The following is a 15,574-nucleotide window of genomic DNA, read 5'->3' as shown; positions in this document are numbered from 1 at the left end:
AACTGAAGCGGTAGGGTGGAGACAGTGTCATCTTGCCTCACCATGCTGGGACTGTGGGCACTGCGGCCTCCAGAAACCCCCAGCAAAAAAGCCAATTACTTCATGTGAAGTAAGTGGCTGCAGCTCATTGGAATTGTAAGCAGTCAGCATCTTGCTTTACGCTCCACAAAGATCCTACTGCCTGGACACCAGTTAAAACTTGTGGTAGTGGCAGCCAAGTTCACTTATTGCTTCAGAGATCCAGAGTGGTGCTCAGTAACACTGTAAGTGAACCAGCCATCCTCAAAGGAGATTGCCTGGCATAACTGCAGGGACTTGCATAGTAAGCAATAGATTTGCAAGGTCAGATACTTTGTAGTTCACCCTGTTGAAGGTGGGGATGGGACACAACAGAGGCACAGATTGGCAGATAGCCCCCTGGGCTAATTGGGCAGAGGCCCACAGTCTGCAGGGTATAGCATGCCCTAGTAGGGCCTCTGGAGATCACCACAGATCACCCAATCTTGGTGAATGGGGAGAAGTCAGACCAACCCATCCCTATCTGGGAAGAAGATAGACCCCTACATATACACTGGATTTGGTTCCAGTGGCACCCACTACCTATGTAGGTGGGGAGAGACACAGGCTCAGAGCTTGTAGAAAGTGTGGAGAGCCACACTTAAACTGGATCTGGCCCCAGTGATACCCGCCACCTGTGTAGACAGAGACTCAAGAACAGATCGTGTGGAGATCTCAGAGACTCAGGCTTGCAGTGGAAGAACCACAAGTGGCACTCGGCACACAAACAGATAGAAAGACACACCAGGCCAGTGTCCCAATAATTGGAGGAGATCAAAAAGTGGGCCTACAAACTGACATCATTGCTATAGGTTACAGAGAAAATGAGAGCACTTGGAACCTGTTTGAGAACCTAATACAGAAAGTATACCTTAAACTGCTAAAATAATCCACATAGACCCAGGAGGACTACAGAGGCCAAGTCTGCTCTGTATTTATATATTTGTAGTTGTTTTGTTTTGTTGTTGTTGCTTTTATTGTGTAAGTGTGTATGTTTGTTTGTTTCCTCTCTTCCTCACTGATATAGGCTTTCTTTCTCCGCATATCTACTTTATTCTCTCTCTTTTTCTTTTCTTTGTTCTTTTACTTTTTCTTTCTTTTCTTCTCTTTGTCTTGTATTAAATCTACTTCATATCATTATACCTAAATACTCTACATTGGTTACTAGAATATTCCTATATATTCACTATCTCTAATCTCTACTATATATTACCTTACTATACTCAAACTCTAATTCTACTTGATTCTATCTGCTACTTAACCCTCTCCTTGCATATACTACATTAGCATCTTCTTTCTCATTCAACCTTCACCATTGAATGCAATACAATTTGCCCTTGCATATTCCATTGGACATCTACAGAGTGAAAGTAAGCTACCAAAAGCAACAAAGATACAAACTAAAGAAACCTAAAATCATGAGAAGGAAGAATAAAAGAAAGCAATGAGCTCTCATAACCCACAATAACAGAACCAGTCAGCACATAATTGCAGAGATTGCCAGAAGGAAAAATCATAAGTTCAACAGTAGAAATGATACAGACTTCCTTAAAAATTTAGAGAGAGCCTGAAAGAAATAAAGGAACAAATAAAAATAATCTGACACCTTGAACAGAAGTCAGAAAGAAACTACAAATAAATTGACAAATGCAATAATTGAAGTGAAGGCATCAATACAAACTGTAAACAGTAGACTAGACCACATGGAAAATAGAATCTCACTCTTAGAAGATGATCACCCCTAAAATGAACATGTAATATATAATTTAGCAAAAACCAATTTAACAGAATGAATTGTACATTGAAGAAATATGGAGCCATCTTAAAAGAACTAACCTATGAATAATAGGCATAGAAAAGGGAATAGAAGCTGAAACCAAAGGGATCAACAGTCTTTTAAAAAAAATGTTGGAAAAATTTTTCAAACATAGAAACAGAGGTCGATATATAAGTAAGGAAACTTATAGAACTCCCTTTAGACAGGATCAGAGAAAAGGCTCACAATACCACATAATAGTTAAACTGGCTAACATAGAAGCCAAAGAGAGAATTTTAAAGGCAATAAAAGCGAAAGACCAAGTGACATTCAGAGCAAACCAATTAGAATCACTTCAAACTTCTGAAACCATGTCATGAAAGCCAGGAAGCCATGGAACAACATATTTCAAACTCTGAAAGAAAACAACTTGCAGCCAAAAACTTCCTACCCAGCAAAATATCTCTCAAATATGATGGGGAAATAAAAATCTTCCATAAAAAATGGAAGCTTAAAGAATTTATGCCTTCCAAGCCAACATTAGAGAAAATACTAAGAGAGATTAGCTGCAAAGAAGAAATAAGTAATACATGCTAGAACCAGAGAAACAATAATTCCCATCAAACAAACAACTAAACAAAGAAGAACAAATACTACCTCAAACAGAAGTTAAAACTCAAAATGTTAGGAATTAAAAATCATCTCTCAATAATCATGCTGAACATAAATGGCTTCATCTCCAGTAAAAAGACATAGGTGGCAAAATGAATTAAAAACCAGAATCCATCAATATACTGCCTATAGGAAGTACACATTAAAGATACTTGGAAACTAAAGGGGAAGGGCTGGAGCACTTTAGGTAATCTATGCCAATGGAAGCTGAAGACAAGAAAAAGTAGCAACTATGATATTAGACAAATTAGACTTCAAGTCCAAGCTTATCAGAATAGACAAAGTAGTCATTTCTTAAAGGTAAAACAAACAATCCAGCAAGAGAAAATAACGATAACCATGCAATTCATCACACAAACAGAACCAAAAACAAAAGTCGCATGATCATCTCAAGCTATTGACAAAAATTCAACACTCATTTATGATAAAAGCACTTCAGAGAATCAAAATAGAAGAAACATACCTCAACATCATAAAGGCAATATACAATAGTCCCACAACCATATCTTATTAAATAGGGGAAAACTGGGGGAGAGTTATACCTAAAAACAGGAACAAGACAAAGATATCCATTATCACCACTTCTTTTCAATATAGCATTTGAGACTCTGGCCAAAGCAATAAGGCAAGAGAAGAAAATCAAAGATGTATAAATAGGAAAAGAAGAGCAAAAGCTATCCCTATTTGCAGATGACATGATACTATACTTAGAAGACCCAACAAACTCAACCAAAAAACTTACAGAAATTATTAACAAATTCAGCAAAGTGTTTGGATAGAAAAGTCAATCTTAGAAAACAGTCTAACCAAAAGAATCAATCCAAGTTACCAAAATAAGAGATGAAAAAAAAAAAAAAGATATTACCACCAACAATGTGGAAATTCACAGGATTATCAGAAACTACTTTGAAAAACTATATTGCAACAAAGTGTAAAAATCTAGAAAAAATTGACAAATTTCTAGATACATATAACTTTCCTAAACTGGATAAAGAATATATAGAAACTTTAAACTGACCAATAGTAATCAAGGAGATTGAAGCAGCAATAAAGAATGCAGCATCGAATCCTGTATGCTTACCATAAATTCACTGAAAAAAATCTAAAAATACTTCCACTTATTATATCCTACAAAAAAGTAAAATACTTAGGAATAAACCTAACCAAGAAGGCAAAAGACCTCTAAAAGGAAATTATAAAACATTGAAAAAGGAAATTAAAGAAGATCTAAGGAAATGAAAAGATCTTCCTTGTTCTTGGATAGGCAGAATAGATGTCAGCAAAATGGCCATTCTTTCAAAAGTGATTTACAGCTTCAACACAATACCCATTAAGTTACCAAGCTCATTCCTCACATAGAAAAATTTGTCCTTAAATTTTTTGGAACAAACAAACAAACAAACAAACAAACAAGGCCAGAATAGCCAAAGTAGTTCTCAGCAACCACAATCATGCATGAAACATCACAATACCTGACTTCAAACTATATTACAAAACAATAGTAATAAAAACAACATGGTAATGGCACAAAAACAGTCACATAGACCAATGGAGCAGAATAGATAACTCAGAAACAAATTCGCACACTTACTGACAATTGATTATTGACAAAGGGCCCAAAAACATACACTGGAAAAAAGATAGCTTCTTCAACAAATGGTGTTGGCAAAACTGGTTAACCATCTGCAGAAAAATGGAAATAAACTCCACTTTCTCACCTGCACAAGAATCAATTCAAGATGGATTAAAGACTTGAACATCAGACCAGAGTTTTTGCAGCTTTTGGAGAGGGCATAGGTCCTACACTTCAACACATATGTACAGATAAAAACATTCTCAACAAGACCCCAAAGGCACAAGGAATCAAAAGGAGGATCAATACGTAGAATTACATAAAACAAAAAGCTTCTGTTTGGCAAAGGTTACTATCAAGAACCTCAACAGCAAGCCAACAAAATGGGAGAACATTTTTGCCAACTTTTCATTTGATAGAGGACTAACATCTAGAATATACAGAGAACTCAAGAAACTTAGCACTAAGAAAACAAATAACCCAATCAAAAAACGAGCAAGTGAACTAAATAGAGATTTACAAAAGAAATTTAAATGGCCAATAGATTAATGAAAAAATGTTGAACATCATTAGCAGTCAGAGAGATACAAATTAAAACTACCCTGAGACTTTGTCTAACTCCAATTAGAATCACAATCATTCAAAACACAGACAACAATAAATGTTGGCGAGGGTGTAAAGAAGTGGGAACTCTAGTATATTGTTGGTTGATTGCAAATTCAATAACTTTGAAAAACAGTATGGAGGGTCCACAAAATAATGGTAATAAACCTACCATATAATACAGAAATACCACTTCTGGGTAATTACTGAATAACTAGAAACTAAACTACCAGACTAATGCATGTGTATCTATGCTTGTAGCTGCACAATTACAATTGCCAAACTATATGGAACCAGCCAAAATGTCCATCAACAGATGAATAGACTACACAACTATGGGTTATGTACAGAATAAAATTTTACTCAGCCATAAAGAAGAACAAACTTAGGTCATTTATAGGGAAATGAATGGAATTGAAAAACATTATGATAAGTGAGATTAGTCAGTCACAAAAAGTAAAAAAAAAAAATCAGATACTTTTCCTAATATCCAGATGCTAGGAAGAAAATGGATCATAGGAGGAACTCTAGATAAAGAAGGAAAAATCATAAATGAGTATATAAGGTAACATAACTGAGGGAGATTGGAAAGGGGAAGAGAAAAATTTCCTAGTGTGCATGATGTACATTCACAAATATATAAAGGTTAATCACTAAGCCAAACATGATAAGGAAGGAGGGGTAAGGAATGAGATAGAAAGCAAGGAAGGGCTCAATGAGTGATGTATGCATGTATGTCTCTACCATCTTGTACCCCATTAAGATGTGTAACTACAATACACCAGTAAAAAATCCCATGAGTACCCAGAATGATTTCTAGATAGATTAGAATAATATTCCATGTTATAAATTATTTTTTTTAGTGCTTTGGCTTTTTCATTCTGGTACAACCCATTTTAAAGAGATAAACTGAGCATATACCACATGAGCACCATATCATCACTCATTCCATAACTTTACCTCCTTTATTTTCATGTTTTCCTACTGGTCAGTCAATGAGATGTGTTATATAGTTTGTGGCATCTTGACCTTTGGCTCTTTATCTAGGTCTTCTCTTCTGTGTACTCTTGTTATATTCTGCTTTTAGTTTCACAAGAACCTTACTCCTCCTTACTTCCAATTATTTGAAAGCAGGCAAACCATAGACATATTAGTCTTGTAGGCAGAAATTGCCAGAGTTCTTTTGCTACTAACTTTGCCCTATTCCAACCTGGCCATTGATCCTTAACTATCTCCCAGTTTTTACCTATCTTCTATTCTTCGGACTGCACTGCTAATTGTGCTTTCCCCATATCCAATATCCTTCATTGCTGATTCGTGTTCCTCTGGCTCTTTAAAATTCAATAATATGAACAGAATTTTCCTCCTGCTCTGTCCCCAGATCCTGAGACTCTTAACTCTTCATATGGTTTATATTCTTGGCTCAGAAAATCTTGATCCTTTAGGAAGGGACTTTAGAAGTGGACTCCTGGTCATTCTTCATTTTCCTTTCCAGTTTATTCTTTATGACTTTCCTCCCATCTCTGTTCTCAAAAAGCCTGACCTCTTTTGGACTGTAGCACTCAATTTCTCTGATCTTTTGGTTTCGGCAATGGCAAAGATCAGCAGACAGGAATTAGGAAAAGGTGGAGAGTTTATTCTCCCTATCTCTACCCTGCTTGGTCAGTGGCTTTCTTATCTATAGTGACCCCTGTTTTACTGATGTAGCCCTTTTCTTATCGCTTTGACTCTCCTTGGGTAACATGATTCTATCTTTGGGAACTAGTGAAGGTACAGGCTTTCCACTATAGTGGTGTTGCATGCTTCATTATACCTCACTGTAGTCTTAATGTAGCCCACATTTCATCATGTCTCATCATTAAAATTTCTATGACCTTTGAGTGTACTATTTGTTTCTCACTGGATTCCTGACAGAGACATGTGTGTTGGAAAGAGGACTCAGAGCATATATAATCAATGGTAACAGATCTTTATGGATGTGATCATAATTTGGGGGACAGTGATGTGATAGTCACAATCTGTGCCTCAGAAGGGTGTATGCATGTGTGTGCATGTGTGCGTGTGCGTGTGTGTGTGTGTGTGTGTGTGTGTGTGTGTGTCTGTGACAGACAACAATATTTTGAGGATAGGATTGACTGAGAAATATGGAGAGCTAGGTTTTCTCTCTGAGTTGATGACATAATAATAGGCATTAGAATAGGTATAGGAACACAGAGCAGAAAAGGAAGCTTGTGAGCTTGGACCTCAATCAGCTAGTCCACCAGGGAAGGACAGACACTTTTTTTTCTCTCCTTTGGGGATAATAAATATAGGATATAAGAAGTCACTCATAAACCAAATTTCAAACTAGATAGATTCAGGGATTGAGTCTCCCCTCTGCTAAGACAGAGAGAGAGAAAGAGAGAGAGAGAGAGAGAGAGAGAGTTCAGTAGGCAAGTTCCATCTTAGGTATGAGTGTTTCAACTGTATAGCTTAAGGTACGTCAGACCCATTTCTGGCAGTGCTATAGACTAGTGGCTCTGCAGTTTAAAAATTTTTTAAGTTTTATTGATTGGTCCACTGATTAGTGATGAGGATCAAATCCAGAGTCTTGTGTACGCCAGGCACATGCTCTACCATTGAGCCACACTCCTAGCTTCCTGCTTCCTTGGCTGAGCAGGAAGAAATGCCTATGGACAGCTACCTAGTAAAGAGTAATGACAAAGGACGCCAGTATTTCTTGTAATAACTACAAGTCTATAGGAACAACCAAAGAAGTGGGGGCCAGTCAGAATACAAGTCATCCTGATAAGCACTCATTTTCTAGGGAGGCCTCCTTAGTCAAAAGGGGAATGGTGCCCAAGTCAAAGTTTAATTCAACCCAAGATTTGGGTTACCAAATTATTACCTTAATCAACTGGGTTGCAAATCTAATATATCTCTGTACTTTTAAAGCCCATCAGATTACAGGGAATATGGAAATATTCAATCACTGTGTGCAGACTTGAGTATGGTTTGGGTCAAAAACACATAAGCTACACAGCCAATATTAAGTAGACAATGTAGGAATTATCTAGTAAATTATTCTGTGCCAATAGCCAAGTGGGATTATTCTGGACCCAAGTTCATTGTTTTTGGCGCATGCAGCCAAACTGAATTGGCTGTTTATGGAAGACAAAAGTTAACAGAAATAGTGGGCTTTTAGACAAGGATGATCCTTAGCAGAAGAAAACGGAGTTGTATACAGGGAAATAATGAAATCCCTTGAGTTAAAGCTGGGACTAAAAGGAAAAGTGAAGAACAATATATGTGTCAGTTATTTTGGCACTGAGCAGTTAAATACTAACAGAAAGTCAGTGTTAAAAACACAGAAGATTCATGTTTTAAAATTTTAGATCATAGTTAAAGTTACTTGAATAGGTATAGGACCTTGTGCCAATTGAAATGGCTGACAGTATAGATGGAACTTGGCAGGTTTCTGCTGTTTTGGGCTCAGGAGATTTCAGAAAAATCTCTGTCCTTTCCCTGAATTATATCCATGCCCTCTGTGTTTTTTCATTTCTATCATACTCAGTAAAGAACCACAAAACCCACACTCAAAGGTGAACCAAGCTATTATTTAATGGAATCTTTCCACTGTAAAAAAAAAGTATTTTAATTGGCTTAAAAAAATACTAAAAGCTGAAAGCCAAGTACATAACCTCTGGCCCCATTGGTGTTTAAGATATCACACCCTTCATACTTTCTGGTGAAAGTTTCAGGCCTGTCTCTGAAGAAGGGCCAAATGTAAATAAATTCATAGTGTTTAGATCAGGGTTTTGCCAATGTATATTATGTCTCATATAAGCTCTTATTATATAACTTCCTTCTTTGGGTTCTACAGAGTTCTTGTTTGTTGACATTCAGGGTGTGTCTAGAAAGTATATTTTTTATTTCTCCTACTCACCTAGGAAGAATGCCCTGGACATTAAAAGATCTGGTTTGTACTTTGTGGTTTATTTTTTGTGGTTGTATATTTCCTATGTTTTGTTCATGTGCCCTTAGACTTCTTAGGAAAAGCTTGACAGCTCATTTTTATAAATCAATAAATAAGTAAGTAATACATCATAGATCAAAGGCCACAGCAGCAGCACTGTAGAGAGAATTATATTGTCCTAGGCACTTATGTACTTATAATGATGATATCCTTGGACTAGGAACCTAACACATTTTTCATTAGAACTATTAGATTCCATATAAGATCAACAATTACAAACACTCTAGTCAAGATGATTAAAATTTAATGGGCTTCTTTTACAGGCTTCAGAATTTAGTATTATTTCCTCCTCTTTGGCCTGACTTCTTTCTGTATTTCAGAATTCTCTTGTTTGACTTCCAAAAGCTACTCTGTTAATACCTCTTAAACCCAGAGGTATAATTGAAGAAGAATAAAACTTGGAATTCTTGAGTCTTTAATTCTTGAGTCTTTAAGCTAGGAGCCAGAATTTGCTTAGAAATTCCATCCAGGAGCAAGTATACTCATCATTGTGTGTGCTCCAGGTCAAGCGTCAAAACCCCCTGTTCAAAGGGGATTTTACCTCTTGTAAAATTCACTTAGTTTCCTGTAAGAAGAGAGGAGGAAACTTGGGCGGGGTGCTCAATAGGAGCTGGAATCCAGAACATTTGCATTCATGGACAGTCACCTGCTCTGTTGAGCACTGACTCCCACCCCTCCAACACATTCCCAGCACAGAGGATACACAGGAATTGTCCAATTCAAAATTGAATAAAAGCAGGTAGAAAAGACAATAATTGATTGGATAGACTTATATTTATCACTTACGATGGTATTTCCTACATTTCAATGCAAAACAAAGGGATATTGTATGAATAAAAGAAAACAAAACATAAGGAGACAGAAAAAGAAAGGCAAAGAGAGAAGAAAGAAGACTATAGCACTGATTCTAAGAATATGATTTTGGTTTGCCACTATGCTTAATTTTTTAAAATTGTCTTGTCTTGGCATTTTCTTCCTACTTTATAGTAGATTGTAAGGGGCAGGCATAAGCAGATTCATGGCCATTGAAATTTGCTCATCATCATAACTTTTCCTTGAACCATTTTATTTCCTAAGAATAAGAATAATAACATCAATGTCAATAAAATAACTGTGTTAGGCATGAACAAAGGATGCTTAACTGCATTAGTTTACTGAATCCTGGTGGCAACCACATAAAGCTGATGCTTTGATCCCTTTTAATCTACATATTGGGTGGGGGAGGACTAAAAGAGTAAAATTCTTTTGCTCAGAATAATACAGCAGATTTGAACCCATACAGTCTTTTCTCATACCTTCTTTATGTGCACTCAATGTTCTCAAAGAATTCTCTTGGTGCTCATGACCCCCACTAGAGTGCTCCCTCAGAGTCTGAAGCTTTGGGAATTCATCATTCTGGGATAGGTGCTATAGGCTGAATATTCATGTTCCATTTAAATTTTATATATTGACATCCTAACACCCAGTGCAATTAATTATGAGGATGCAACCCTCATGCATAGGATTAGTGCCCCTATCAAAGAGAACACAGAGAGCTCTTGCCCTTTCTAACATGTGAAGACAGAGAAGGCTACTGCCTAGGACTCCAGAGACAGTCCCGATGGTACCTTGATCTTAGTGTTTGAAGCCACTAGACTTGTGAGAAATACATTTCTGTTGTTTAATAATCGACCTAATCTATGTTATTCTGTTACAGCAGCTCAGTCAGAGAGGCAAGGCAGTGAACTTTTCTAATTTTAACACCCTTCAAAACTTGTCTACATTCTTCAGGGTTCTGCTGTAAGGAATAAATTATTATTAATGGGTTAAAAGCTGATAATGAGTTTATTTGTAATTCTTATAAGCAAGTTCATTTCTGTATTTTTAGAGACACTCTGAAGACTATGCTTTGTGCAAGGAAAGATTATACTACTGAGAAGTTCAGGCTGTTGGCAGATCTTTGGGGGGAGGGGCACTAATTTGGTCCAGCCTGACTTTTCAGTGCCCTTCACATCACATGAAAAAAATAAGATGCCTTTTTGGCTTCTACTCTGGAAAGATGTGACAAAGGTGAAAGTGTTGTACGTTCCTTCATTATTTATAAGTAATTCTAGTCGGGCTCATTCATATGTATGTACCCATTTCCCCTTTTGGCTATGAGAGCACCTAGGAAAATTTTGGCCTGTATCCCTTGGGGTCTCTTGGGAAAGAGAGGATGTTTGAAGGAAAAGAGGCTGCTTGCTTTTTTTAATTATTGAAATTTGTGCTGATGCAGCAAGCAACTGAACTTCTCTGTGGGTGTGCATGTTCTGAATCAATGTCAAAATTCTTTCTTTAGTGGTATTGTTTGTTGTGGTATATGTGTATGGATGAAAAAAAGGAGAAAGAAAAAAAGAGAGCAAGAGAAAGAGAAAGAGAATATGAATTTTAAAATACACTGGATTTACTAGATTTGAAATTGAGCTTACATCTGTGCCTTTTTATGATATATGTGGGAAATAAAAATTTTAATCTTGAATTAACTAATTGCAAGTTTAACTGTATATTTAGTTCAATAGTCATGATGTGAAGTTAAAAAAAAAGCATTATTGGTAGTGGTCTCAGCTGGGTTTGGAGGCACATCCAGTTCTTGGGAGGCTGAGACCTAGGTTTGAGTTTAACCTCAGCAACTTAGCAAGACTCTCAGCAACCTAGAGAGACTATCTTTCCTTTTCTTTTCTTTCCTTTTCTTTTCTTTTCTTTTCTTTTCTTTTCTTTCTTTCTTCCTTTCTTTCTTCCTTTCTTATTTTTTTTTTTTTTTGGTGGTTCTGGGGGTGGGAAGCAGAGGCTTTCTACCTCTGGGATATACTCCCAGACCTTTTTTATATTTTATTTGGAAACAGGGTCTCACTAAGTTGCTGAGAGCCTCACTAAGTAGCTGAGGCTGGCTTTGAACCTGTGGGATCCTCCTGTCTCAGCCTCCCAAGCACGGGGATTACAAGCGTGCGCCACCATGCCCGGCGAGAGACTATTTTTCAAAATAAAAAATAAAATGAGGGTGTAGCTTGCAGGTAGAACACCCCTGAGATGTTTTACGAGTAGTTTCTAAGTCAGAAGGACAGAAGGCCTGGGGTTTTGGACTCACCCTCCTGTATCCTATCTATGAGAACTTGGGTGAAATAACTCACCACAGATACTCAACCAAGAGTCTCGTTCTGTTTGGATATCATATACTTCTATGAGTAATGATTTAATTTTTTGTCCTTTGTAATCATTTACTTCAAGGGCTTTGTTAGCTATCTAAGGTTGGGTTTCCCAGTTGCAGAACCCCAGAGGAATGTTCCTCAGCCAGTGATTTTTAAAAGGGAATGTTGCAGGGAAGAACAGTGAGTGAGATGAGAGGCAGGACAAGAGTCAGAAGTCAAGCAACGCTCTGTGTAAGGCAAAGTTCTGCAAAAGTTCAAGTCAGCCTTCTTCACAGGGAAGCACCTGGAGTTTTCATGATAAAAGACAAGGGAGTCAGCATCCCCACCTCTGCTCTCTTTAAAAGTCACTTTGTTTTCCCTGCTTCCTTTCTCAATTTTCTGACCTATTAATTTCTCTCAGGCATGTGTGCAGAGAAACTCTAGTAGCCTGAAGAACATCTAAGAAGAACAGGTACAGCCTGGAATGGTGGTACATGCCCGTAATCCTGGTACTTGGGAGGTTGGGATGAGGAATTGCAGGTCCAGACCAACCTCAGCAACTTAGTGAGTCCCTCATCAACCTAGCAAGACCCTGTTTCAAAATAAAAGTAGAATAGGGCAGAGGGTACAGCTTGGAAGTAGAAAAGAAAGAGCAGGTGCTGTTTATTGGAGGTAAAAGTATAGCCAAGACAGAATGGTACACAAAACTATTAGAACTTTGAAAAGATCTGTGTACTACCCCCATTTGGCTCCATCCTACCAAACACAGAACAGCTAAGCCACTATCAGCACTGAATACACAGGTAGAGAAAGATGGCAAATAGCCACTTGAAGTTTAATACCACTGTCAGATCCAACCAATTCTTATCCTCAAGTTCCATTGCTTGAAAAGTTTCAGGGGATGTTGGAAGCTGTCTGCTGCTAAGTAGAACTCCAATTCCCATTTGGGCTAGTGTACCATTTCTTACACTGCTTATAAAGCAGGGGCAGCATTTAGAGTAAAAGTTGTCTGATCTTTTGTGTGGTGTTAAGAGTCTTATAAATCTTCTTATCCTAGAAGGTAGTAGTATGAAAGGTAAAAACAAACCATGACAAAGGTCATTAGGGGAAATTCATACATATCCAAAACATCTTTAAATGTTTTGGCACTGGACTAATTCACTCCCCAGACATACTTTTTTTTTTTTTAATGAGCCACTTTATTTACCTTCCAAACACCTACATACTTAAAATGTTTTCCTTATGAATCAATTTTTTATTTGACAGAAGTGAAGATACTTGTGCCCATAAAAAATGCCATGTGTTTTTGAAGTGTTAGAAAAAACAGCTCCTTGGCACTAAACAAAGCTGAGGCAGGAACTTAGGAGAGCAGCTGCAGTGACTGAAAAAACGTAAGATAATGAGCCACGTGAGAGAATGTATAATGTAATATGGGGCCTTGCAGCAGGGGGGAGGAGGGACACACACGAGAAAACAGTTAAAAATAGTGACGAAAATGACTTTAAATCCAATAAAACAGAAAATGAATCAATTAGTGCCTGAATGTTGGAGGAGGCACGATGTTGCGAAAGGATCTGGAAAAGGCTGACAGATTTTTAGTCTATGAGTTTAAATTCATAGGACCAACAATTTTCTCTGCCTAGAGAAATTTATATGCTGCCTTTTCTCCTCCTACTAGTTGACAAAATGACTTCCTTTCTTTTCCACTTTCTGAGATGTGAACCAATCTGTTATAAAAGCCTCAGTTTTCAGTTTTCTGAAAACATTCCCCAAGATGTATGGCAAAATGTGTTCAAGTTTTAGGAAATTCTTGTAACTCCTGCTAAACTGTGGCTCACTCTGCATATGGATATTAGAGGGGCCTCTGAGGCGGTGACCCTGGTTGGCTCGTTGGTGCAGGTTGATGGAATTTTGGGGCATGATCATGAGAAGCATGTGGCCCTCTGATGCCTTTTTATGCCTTCCTGGCTCTTAATTATATTCTCCACATTCCCATGTATTAGCTCCTGTGACGATAACACCCAGGGCTTTCCGGCGAGTGCTTATTTCATGGGAAGTTTGGAAAGCTCTTAAGAACCCAAAAGCTCTGAAGAGCAGCCTGGCTAGCTGTCTTCCTGGAATGGCTTACCTGATGCTTGCCTTCATGGAAAGAGAGGCCTGGACAAATTCTAGTAGCCCTTCACATTTGCAGAAAAATGCATACGCTCCCCCAACTTCCCATATGGTATTATTTCCCAAAAGACCCACCTGAGTTGAAAATATCCTAAGTAAAAAACAAAAACAAAAACAAAAACAACAACAACAAAAAAAAACATTGAAGAGACTTGAACTCATAAACATCCTAACTCAGAAAGTGCACTGCAGAGGACTGGCTGCTCTCCATTGTGATAGTAGGTGGTTGAGAACTGGGGCTTCTTGCTGCTGCCCAGCATCACCAGCCAGTATCGAAATGGCATGTGGTTAGCCCAGGAAAAGACCAAAATTTGTAAGTCCAGTTTCCACAAAATATACTACATAGCTTTCATATAATAAGGTAGAATATCCGTGAAGTCAAGCCATTTTATTTGGGAGCATCTTGGCGTGCTCTGTGGTAAATAATTGCTCTGTTCAGGTTGAATACATAAAGGAATAAAATATTATGAAAATGAGGCTTGTGGATTATGCCACCAAAATGATATTTTCACCTTACAAATTTGAGATGGCAGGTCTTCTTTTTATTTATTTATTTTTGAACCCAGAGGATTCTACCTCCAAACTATACTCCCAACCTTATTTTATTTTTTTATTTGGAAACAGGGTCTTGCTAACTTTCTGAGAACCTTATTATGTCATTGAAGCTGGCTTCAAACCTGTGATAATGCTGTCTTAGCTCCCCCAAATCTTTTATTTTTAACTTCTATACTAGAAGTCTAGTATAATAACATCTTTCTTATCTTTAGTTTCTACTTTTTCAAAATTTTAGTCATTAATAGTCATTAATTCATCTTATGTAGATGTGTGCTTCTAATGGCTTAGCTTTCCTCCATATTGACGGTATGTTTAGTAATCAATCAATTTAGCACAGAAAATCATGGTAGATAATGTCTCTTTCTAAGAGTTTAAAAATTGTTTCCATATTATTATAAAAATATATTTTTGGAAAATATGTTTCAGAATTTTGCGACCAGCTTTGGTCTTCAACTCTTATCCAGTTATATGAAGGTAATTGCTGAGGATAGAAAGGTTATCCTATAATTGATCTAATGGATTTTTGCCCATGGTGACCTAGGAGTTACTTGGGGCCAGAAAACCTCCCCAGCCACCATCACATTTCTAGTGGAATGTCCAGCCACATTCCCTACCCACTGGGTGGCTTGTCTCCCATCCCTTAAATCTAAGGTCTCTGAAAGCTAGGAGTCTGAATAGGGTTAAGGCAAAAACAACAGCAATTGTTTATCTCTTCCTGTTTCTTTAAAAATTTCTAATTAAGGAAAATTTTTTCTCTGGCCCAGATGAAAACTTGAACAGTTCCATGACTTTTTTGGTTCTTCAAGTTAGAAAAAAATGCAGTCTCAATGGAGTCATTTACAGTGTCTAGTTTCATGTCATAATCAAAATTTAGAACTTGAATTAAAATGAAATCTTCCCCTATTCCCAGCTAGAGATTGTTTTGGACTGTGCTTGCAGTGGCCTCTCCCTTCTTTTACCCCACGTGGCATTCCCCCCCCCCCCAGATCGGGCTATTCTTATCCTGCTGGGATTGAGCTAAGGGGATA

Source organism: Muscardinus avellanarius, assembly GCF_963383645.1.
Source record: "Muscardinus avellanarius genome assembly, chromosome: 1".
Classification (NCBI taxonomy): Eukaryota; Metazoa; Chordata; class Mammalia; order Rodentia; family Gliridae; genus Muscardinus; species Muscardinus avellanarius.
Note: the sequence above shows the minus strand (reverse complement) of the source record.